Source organism: Muscardinus avellanarius (genome assembly GCF_963383645.1).
Source record: "Muscardinus avellanarius genome assembly, chromosome: X".
In the NCBI taxonomy this organism is placed as follows: Eukaryota; Metazoa; Chordata; class Mammalia; order Rodentia; family Gliridae; genus Muscardinus; species Muscardinus avellanarius.
The window spans coordinates 17,952,752-17,963,604 of NC_137792.1; positions in this window are offsets into that span (position 1 = coordinate 17,952,752).

The window sequence follows — 10,853 nt, forward strand, 5'->3', positions numbered from 1 at the left end:
GGCGTCCTCTGGGAGAAGATAGGAACTGTCTAGGAGACAGAGAAGAAGTAGCTAGTGAGATAAGAGTGAGACAGAGTGTGCTCTGCTAAGCCACACAGGAAAGTTGCTAAACATCCACTCTCAAGGACAAATGAAATGAATGTCAGCATTCTAACTGGATGCATTTACTTTGAAATGAAATATAGACAATGCCCCTTGCAAACAAAAATGGTAAGAACTAAACCCTTCCAAAAGTTAATAATTTTAAGGTCTTTATTAACCAATGAAAAGTAACACTATACTTTAGAAGCTTTGGGATACAAGCCATGTATTCATGACTACTGCGTTCCTTTTTTTTTTTTTTTTCCCCCTGTGGTACTAGAAGTTAAACCCAGGGGCATTCTACCTCTGAGCTATTACTTCTCTAGCCCTATTTTTTATTCTTTGTTTTAAAACCAGCTCTCACTAAATTACTGAGGGCCTTACTGAAATGGGGGGGTTTCTTGAGAAGAAACCCGGCGTTTCCTTAAGATGAAACGGAGTTTCTTCTCAAGAAACCCGGCATTTCCTTACCAGGTTCTTGTCTATGGTGAGCAAAGAATGACACCCACAGACCACAGGAAGGGAAGTAAAAGGTTTATTGGAAGCAACAGGGAATAGGGAAAAGTGGCTGAACACCCCTAAGGGCTGTCGGAACTCTGAAGTCCAGCAGCTGCCTTCAGGACAATACTTGAGGGTAGCCCAAGCCAAATGCCTTCAGTTGCAAGCTGCTTCCTTCCAAATTCCACGCGATCTGCCAGAAAGGAATAGAGAAAGTGGCAGAACACCTCTAGGACTGAGGGCTCTGGTGTCCAGCAGCTGCCTTCAGGTCACTACCTGAGTGTATCCCGGGCCAAGTACTGTCAGTTGCAAACTGCTTTCTCCAAAAGTCCATGCGATCTGCCAGAAAAGAGGTGCAGGTCACCCCTAGGGGCCCTGGTCGGCCTTGATGTCCAGCAGAGGCCTTCAGGTCACTACCCAAGTGTAGCCCGGGTCAAGTGCCATCAGTTGCACTCCACCTTCTCTCAAAGCTAACTCGACCTGCAAGAGTTGCACTCCACCTTCTCTCAAAGCTAACTCGACCTGCAAGAGAGAGAGAAGCTCCCCAACGGGGAGGGGTTCCCATAGTGGGTAACCGTCCTGGTGGCTAGTCTAGGGGTTTATATCTGTCTGCATGTCCTCTATTGCTTGGAGTTTGGGATTCTGGGAAGCAGCTCTCAGAATTTGCATAGGGTATTTGCATGTCCTTTGAGGGGTCTCCTTTTCAGTAGGAGTGTCATTTGCATGTCCTTTGAAGGGTCTCCTTTCAGTAGGAGTGTCAGACTTGCTCCAGTGATGTCTCCTGGGTTTGTTGATTAGTAAACAGTTGGTTTTGTGAAGCTTTGGTCATTCTTATCTCTGAGCCTTGGAAGTTCTGATATTCGTTGCCCCTCAGGAAATTAAGGTTTTTTTCTACCGCCTCTTCCCTATCTGCCTATTTCCTTCTACCTCCTCATTACTAAGTAGCTGAGGCCAGCAACAAACCTGTGATCCTCCTGTCTCAGCCTCCCAAGTACTGGGCATGTGCCACCTCGCCCGGCTTTTTCATTTTCTTTTTTTAAGTACTGGGAATAAAACCTAGGGGAATTCTACCTCTGAGCTACATCCCCAGCCCTATTTTATTTTTATTTGGAAACAGGTTCTCACTAAATTGCCAAGGTCCTTGTAAGTTGCTGAGGTTGGCCTCGAATTTGTGATGCTCCTGTCTCAGCCTCCCAAGTCCGGGGATTACAGGCATGTTACACCATGCCTGGCTATGACTACTGCATTTCAGATGTGAAGCAAACATGCATATCCTAACTGTAAGTGCCAGAGTAGAAGCGAGGAGTAGAAAGGAAGAGCTGTTATGTGCACTCCAAGAATGAATGAAGTGGGTAAAAGCCTCCAGTAATTGCTGCTTCCAGCAGCACAACTTTAGAGTTTGGGGACCATGGTTAAGGATAGACACAGAGCTGGGCATGGTGGCGCATGCCTGTAATCACAGTTCTTGGGAAGCTGAGACAGGAGGATTGCAGGTTTGAAGCCAGCCTCAGCAACTTAGTGAGGCTATCAGCAACCTAGGAAGACCTCATTTCCAAATAAATAAATAATTGGGCTGGAGGTATAGCTTGGAAGTAGAATGCTCCTGGGCTCAATCTTCAGTAACACAAAAAAGAAAAGAAAAGAAATAGGACTGAAAGTAGGCTCTAGAGTTATTTATTGGTTTTGAAAACATAAGTTGCTTAAAAAGTAGTGGTCACTGGTTGGTCGAGATGGTGCACGCTTGTAATCCCGGTACTTAGGAGGCTTAGACAGGAGGATTGCAGGTTCACGGCCAGCCTCAGCTACTTAGGGAGGCCCTCCACAACTTAGTGAGACCCTGTTTCAAAAAACAATAGGAGCCGGGCATGGTGGCACACGCTTGTAATCCCCGCGCTTGGAAGGCAGAGACAGGAGGATCACGCAGGTTCAAAGCCAGCTGTGCTGGCTTAAGAGACCCTGTTTCCAAATAAAAATATAAAAAATAGGTCTGGGAGTATAGCCTGGAGGTAGAAAGGTTTCCAGGAACCCCAGTACCACCAAAAACAAAACAACAAAACAAACAAACAAAAAAAAAAAACAATAGGAGCCAGGCATGGTGGCTCAGGCCTGTAATCGCCCCCCACTTGGGAGGCTGAGACAGGAAGTTTACACACATTCAAAGCCAGCCTCAGCTACTCAGTGAGGCTCTCAGCAACTTAGTGAGACCCTGTTTCAAATAAAGTATAAAATAGGTCTGGGAGTGTAGCCCGGAGGTAGGAAAGTCCCTGGGTTCCACCCCCAGTACCACAAAAAAACCCAACAACAACAGTAGGGCTGGGGGTGTAGCTCGGAGGTATAATACCCCTGGGTTCAATCCCAAGTACTGCAAAAAGGAAGGAAGGAAGGAAGGAAGGAAGGAAGGAAGGAAGGAAGGAAAGAGAGAAATAGGACTGGTGTTGGGTATGGTGGCATACGTCTGTAATCCCAACACTTGGGAGGTTGAGACAAGAAGTTCCCAGGTTCCCAGCCAGCCTCAGCTACTTAGAGGGGCCCTATGTAACTTAGTGAGACTCTGTTACAAAATAAAGAATAAAGCGTGGTGGCGCACACTTGTAATCCCTGCGCTTGGGAGGCTGAGACAGGAGGATCACACGGGTTCGAAGCCAGCCTCAGCTACTTAGTGAGGCTCAGAAACTGAGTGAGACCCTGTTTCCAAATAAAATATAAAAAAGCTCTGGGAGTATAGCCTGGAAGTAGAAAGCCTCTGGGTTCCACCCCCCAGTACCACACACACAAAAAAAAAGAATAAAAAATGAGACTGGATTGTAATCCCAGCATTTGGGAGGCTGAGACAGGAGGAGAGAAGTTCTTGGATAGCCACAGCTACTTAGTGAGGCCCTTTGTAACTCAATGAGACCCTGTTTCAAAATAAAGAAGAGCCGGGCGTGGTGGCGCACGCTTGTAATACCCGCACTTGGGAGGCTGAGACAGGAGGATCGCACAGGTTCGAAGCCTGCCTTAGCTACTTAGTGAGGCTCTCAGCAACTTAGACCTGTTTCCAAATAAAATAGAAAATAGGTCTGAGAGTATAGCCCGGAGGTAGAAAGCCCCTGGGTTCCACCCCTCAATACCACCAAAAAATAAAATAAAATAAATAAAGATTAAAAAATAGGGATGGGGGTCTCCCTCAAAGGTAGAATGCCCCTGGATTCCATCTCCAGTCCTGAAAAATAAACAAACAAATAAATAAATAAATAAATAAATGAAGTAAAAATAAATAAATACATAAATACATAAATACATAAAAATAATCTGGGCATGATGGTCCACGCTTGTAATCCCGGTACTTAGGAGGCTTAGAGTAGAGAATTGCAGGTTCAAAGCCAGTCTCAGCTACTTGGTAATGCTCTCGGCAGCTTAGTGAGACCCTGTTTCAAAATAAAAAATAAACTATAGGGCTGAGGGTGTAGATCAGAGGTAGAATGTACCTGGGTTCAATCTCTAGTACCAAAAATTAAAAAATAAATAAATAGTCAAGCGTGGTGGTGCACGCTTGTAATCCCCGTGCTTGGGAGGCGGAGACAGGAGGATCGCGCTGGTTTGGAGCCAGCCACGCTGGCTTAAGAGATGCTGTTTCCAAATAAAAAAAATATATAAAAATAGGTCTGGGAGTGTAGCCCGGAGGTAGAAGGGCTTCCAGGAACCCCAGTACCACAATAAATAAATAAATAAATAAATAAATAAATAAATAAATAAATAAATAAATAAAGCTGGGCGTGGTGGCGCACGCTTGTAATCCCAGCATTCGGGAGGCTGGCTGAGACAGGAGGATCGTGGTTCACAGACAGCCTCACCTACTTAGTGAGGCCCTCTGCAACTTAGTGAGACCCTGTTTCAAAATAAAGAATACAAAATAGAGATGGGGGTGTAGCTCGGAGGTTGAATGCCTCTGGATTCCAACCCCAGACCCACATACACTAAATAAATAAATAAATAAATAAATATAGGGCTGGGGGAATTGAATGCCGAGTTCAATCGCCAGTACTGCAAGAAAAAAAATTTTGGTCACATAACTATCTTAAGACAAAAGCTCTGTGTGTGTGTGTGTGTGTGTGTGTGTGTGTGTGTGTGTAGGCGGGCCTGCACTTGTAGTGCTGGGAATTGAACTCAGGGGCATGCTACCTCTGAGCTACACTCCCAGCCCTTTTGATTTTTTACTTTAAAACAGGGTGTCACTAAGTTGCAGAGAGCCTAGCTAAGTAGCTGAGGCTGTCCTTGAACCTGTGATCCTCCTGTCTCGCCTCCCAAGTACTGGGATTACACGCATGTGTCACCACATCCATTTTATGCTGTTTTTTTTTTTTTTAAGGGGGATACTGGGTAATTGAACTCAGAGGTATTCTAACTTCAAGCTACAACCCAGCCTGATTTTATTTTTTATTTGGAAATAAGGTCCCCCTAGGTTGCTAAAAGCCTTGCTAAGTTGCCAAGGCTGGCTTTGAATATGAGATCCTCCTCTCTCAGCCTCCCAAGTACTAGAATTAATAGGCATGTGCCACTGGGTCGGGCTTATGCTGTTTTTGTTTGTTTGTTTTTGTTTTTACCTTCACTTAAAAAAACAACAGAGCCAGGCATAGTGGCGCACGCTTGTAATCCCAGCATTCAGGAGGCTGAGACCAGAGGATGGCGGTTCACAGACAGCCTCAGCTACTTATTGAGGCCCTCTGAAACTTAGTGAGACCCTGTTTCAAAATAAAGAATAAAGCCGGGTGTGGTGGCACACGCTTGTAATCCCCACGCTTGGGAGGCTGAGACAGGAGGATCTGCAGGTTCGAAGCCAGCCTCAGGTATTTAGTGAGACCCTGTTTCCAAAAAAAAAAAAAAAAAAAAAAAAAAAATATATATATATATATATATATATATATATATATATATATATATATATATACACACACACACACCTATGGGCTACACTCCCAGACCTCTTTTTACATTTTTATTTGGAAACAGGGTCTCCTAAGCCAGCGCGCGCGGCTGGCTTCGAACCTGCGCGATCCTCCTGTCTCTGCCTCCCAAGCGCGGGGATTACAAGCGTGTGCCACCACGCCCGGCCCCAAATAAAATATTTTTTAAAAAGGTCTGGGAGTATAGCCCGGAGGTAGAAAGCTTCTGGGTTCCATCCCCAGTACTACCAAAAAGAAAAAAAAAAGAATAAAAAATAGGGCTAGGGGTGTAGCTTGGTGTATGCCCCTGGGTTCCATCCGCAGACCCACAAAAAAACAAAACAAAACAAAACAAAATAGCAGTGTCAGCGGGGCATAATGCGCACACCTGTTATCAACCTACTTGGGAGGCTGAGATAGGAGATTGTAGCTTGGAGGCCAGCCTCAGGTTTTAGTGAGGCCATCCATGACTTAGTGAGAGACCCTGTTTCAAAATAAAAATAAAAATCAAGCCGGGCGTGGTGGCGCACGCTTGTAATCCCCGCGCTTGGGAGGCTGAGGCAGGAGGATCGCACAGGTTCAAAGCCAGCCTCAGCTACTTAGTGAGACTCAGCAACTGAGTGAGACCCTGTTTCCAAATAAAATATAAAATAGATCTGGGAGTATAGCCTGGAGGTAGAAAGCCTCTGGATTCCAACCCCAGTACCAAAAAAAAAAAAAAAAAAAAAAATCAAATAGAGGTTGGGCTTGGTGGATCATGCTTGTAATCCCAGAATTCGGGAGGCTGAGACAAGAGGATAGTGGATCACAGACAACCTCTGCTACTTAGCGAGGTTCTTTGCAACTCAGTGAGACCTGTTTCAATTTTTTTTTTTTTTGAGGTACCAGGTATAGAACCCAGGGGCATTCTACTTCCGAGCTACACCTCCAGCCCTACTTTTTATTCTTTATTTTGAAACAGGGTCTCACTGAGTTGCAAAGGGCCTCACTAAGTGGCCGAGGCTGTCCTCCAACTGCCATCCTCCTGTCTCAGCCTCCCAAATGCTGGGATTACAAGCATGCGCCACCATGCCCGGCTCTATTTTTTATTTATTTTGAAACAAGGTTTCACTAAGTTGTGGAGGGCCTCAGTCTCAAGTGCTGGGATTACAAGCATGCGCCACCACACTCAGCCCTTATTTTCTTATTTTTTTTTTTAATTTTGAAACAGGGTCTTGCTTGGTTGATGAATCTCACTGCTTGCTGTGGCTGTCCTAGAACTTGCAATCTTCCTATTTAAGCCTCCCAAGTACTAGGAATACAAGTGTGGGCCACCACACCTAGCTAAAGGAGTTTTTTGTTTGTTTGTTTGTTTGTTTTTGTTTGTTTTTTGCAGTTCTAGGGATAAAAACCCAGGGGCATTCTACCTATGAGCTACACCTCCACCCGTTTTTTATTCTCTTTTTGTGTGTGTGTGTGTGTGTGTGTGTGGTCTTGGGGATGGAACCTAGAGGCTTTTTACCTTCGAGCTACACTCCCAGACCTATTTTCTATTTTTTATTTGGAAACAGGGTCTCACTAAATTGCTGAGAGCCTCACTAAGTAGCTGAGGCTGGCTTCGAACCTGCGCTATCCTCCTGTCTCAGCTTCCCAAGTCTTGGGATTACAAGCATGCGCCACCACACCTGACTTATTCTTTATTTTGAAACAGGATCTCACTGAGTTGAAAAGGGCCTCACTAAGTAGTAGCTGAGGCTACCCATGAACCGCGATCCCCATGTCTCAGCCTCCCAAATGCTGGAATTAACAAAAGTGCGCCACCATGTGGCTGCTAAAGGAGTTTTGAGTTTACTATAAAGATAATTATTATAGAGCAGGGGCGCAGCAGAACCAAATTTAAATTTAAGAAATAAAACTATGAGCTAGCCGTGGTGGCGCAGGCTTGTTATCCCAGCATTTGGGAGGCTGAGACAGGAGGATCGCGGTTCTAGGACAGCCTCAGTTACTTAGTGAGGCCCTTTGCAATTCAGTGAGACCGTCTTTCAAAATAAAGAATAATGAAAAAAAATCGGGCTGAGGGTGTAGCTCGAATGGTGAATGCCCCTGGGTTTCATCTCCAGTTCTGAAGCAAGCAAGCAAGCAAGCAAGCAAGCCAGCCAGCCAGCCGGGCGTGGTGGTGCACGCTTGTAATCCCAGCATTCTGGACGCTGAGACCGGAGGATCACGGTTCGTGGACAGCCTCAGCTACTTAGTGAGGCCCTCTGCAACTTAGTGAGACCCTGTTTCAAAAATAAAGAATAGCCAGGCGTGGTGGCACACGCTTGTAATCCCCGCGTTGTAATCCCCGTGCTTGGGAGGCGGAGACAGGAGGATCGCCCAGGTTCTAAGCTAGCCCCGCTGGCTGAGACCCTGTTTCCAAATAAAAATACAAAAATAGGTCTGGGAGTGTAGCCTGGAGAAGGGTTTCCAGGAACCCCAGTTGCACACACACACAAAAAATTAGGGCACAGGGTGTAGCTCGGAGGTCAAATGTCCCTGGGTTCCATCCCCAGACCCGCAAAAAAAAAAAAGAAAAAAAAAGAAAGAGAAATAGAATTATGATAAAAGTAAGTGTGTTTCACTGGAGGCTATCCGACTAACAGAAATCATAGTAATCTGAGATAATAAAGGTCAAAAATGTCGCAATGGCAAAGAACAAACATAAAAATAAAGTAGGGTTGGGGGTGTAGCTGTGTAGCTCAGAGGTACAATGCCCCTGGGTTCAATCCCCAGTCCTGCAAAAATAAAAAAATAAAAAGGGATGGGACTGTAGTTCAGAGATAGCATGTCCCTGGGTTTAATACCCAGTCCCCAGTACCAAAAAGATAGAAAGAAAGAGAGATAACAGAGATAGCTAGACAGCTAGATGAATAGAGGGTCTTACTATATTGCTCAGTCTCATCTGGAACTCCTGGGCTCATGCAATCTTCCTGTCTCATCTTCCCAAGTAACTACAAGTGCAGGCAAAGGCCATCACAGCCAGCTTTAATTGCTTTCATTAATAAACCTTATTTCTTTGGCATTTATACTTCCAAAATGTTTCTGATAGAACGTATTATGCTCTGTTTACTGTCAATGTATATATATATTTTTTTTGCGGGTCTGGGGCTGGAACCCAGGGGCATTTGACCTTCAAGCTACACCCCCTGCCCTATTTTTTATTCTTTATTTTGAAACAGGGTCTCACTAAGTTGCAGAGGGCCTCACTAAGTAGTTGAGGCTGTCCACAAACTGAGATCCTCCAGTCTTAGCCTCCTGAATGCTGGGATTACAAGTGTGCACCATCCCTCTTGGCTACTGTTAATGTATTTTTGAGATATAATTAACATAGCTTTAGATTCACGCTGTTAAACTGTACAGTTCATTGGTTTTTAATATATTCACAAATGATGTGCAACCATCACCACACACTAATTTCACAACACTTAAGAAAACTCACTCCTTAATGGGTTTCCTTAATTAGCTGGTATAACTATTTATTTATTTATTTATTTATTTATTTATTTATTTATTTATGTTTGCGGGGTTGGGGATGGAACCCCGAGGCATCTACCTCCGAGCGACACCCCCAGCCTGATTTTTTATTCTTTATTTTTTTGAAACAGGGTCTCACTGAGCAACAAAGGGCCTCACTAATTAGCTGAGGCTGTCCTCGAAACGCAATCCTACTGTCTCAGCCTCCCAAATGCTGAGATTACAAGCCTGCGCCGCCATGCCCAGTTTTGGTATAACTATTTAGAATGTAAGCTACAACTAGACGGGAGTGTTGGTACACTCTTGTAATCCCAGTACTTGGGAGACAGGAAAAGCTTGGGTTCCAGGCCAGTCTCAGCAATTTAGGAAGACTGTTTAAAAATAAAAAGGACTAAGCTGGGCGTGGTGGCACATGGCCCAGAACTTGGGAGGCTGAGACAGGAGGATAGCCCAGGTTCGAAGCCAGCCTCAGCTACTGAGTGAGGCTCTCAGCAACTTAATGAGACCCTGTTTCCAAATAAAATATAAAAAATTGGTCTGAGAGTGTAGCCTGGGGGGTAGAAAGCCTCTGGGTACCATCTCCAGTACTACAAATAAAACAAAACAAAATAAAATAAAATGGGGCTAAGGGCATAGCTTGAAGGTAGAATGCCCCTAGGTTCAATCCCCAGTACCAAAAAAAGCAAATAAATAAATAAATAAATACACTTAGCGAGGCCCTTTGCAACTCAGTGAGACCCTGTTTCAAAATAAAGAATAAAAAATAGGGAAGGGGGTGTAGCTCGGAGGGCGAATGCCTTTGGTTTCCATCCTCAGTACCACATAAAAAAAATCACATTAACACCTTCACCCAAAGAAATAGGTTGTAGTTTCTACCATCACATAACAATGAATGCACTTATTAAAATATAACTTGCCGGGTGTGGTGACACAGGCTTGCAATCCCAGCATTTTGGTGGTTGAGACAGGAGGATCGCAGGTTCGAGGACAGCCTCAGCTATTAATTTATTTGTGTGTGTGTGTGTGTGTGTGTGTGTGTGTGTGTGTTACTGGGGATGGAACCCAGAGGCTTTCTACCTCCAGGCTATACTCCCAGACCTATTTTTATATTTTATTTGGAAACAGGGTCTCACTAAGTTGCTGAGAGCCTCACTAAGTAACTGAGGCTGGCTTCGAACCTGTCCGATCCTCCTGTCTCAGCCTCCCAAGTGTGGGGATTACAAGTGTGCACCACCATGCTTGGCTCAGCCTCAACTATTCAGTGAGGCCCTCTGCAACCTAGTGAGACCCTATTTCAAAATAAATAATAAAAAATAGGGATAGGGATGCAGTTCGGAGGTAAAATGCCCCTGGGTTCCATCCCCAATACCACAAAAAAAAAAAAGAAAGAAAAGAAAAAAAAATTTTAAGCTGGGTGTGGTGGCCCATGCTTGTAATGCCAGTACTTGGGAGGCTGAGATAGGAGGACTGCAGGTTTTTGACCAGCCTCAGCTACTTTTGAGGCCCTCTGAAACTTAGTGAGACTCAAATGAAAGAATAAGCCGGGCATGGTGGCGCACATTTGTAATCCCCGCACTTGGGAGGCTGAGACAGGAGGATCACACAGGTTTGAAGCCAGCCTCAGCTACTTAGTGAGGCTCTCAGCAATTTAATGAGACCCTGTTTCCAAATAAAGTATAAAATAGGTCTGGGAGTATAGCCTGGAGGTAGAAAAGCCCCTGAATTCCATTCCCAGTACCCCCTCCCCCCAAAAAAAACAAAAACTGGGGCTGTGGGTGTACCTCTGAGGTAGAATGCCCCTAGGTTCAATCCTCAGTACCAAAAAGAAGTTTTTTTTTTTTTTTTTTTTTTTTTTTTTTT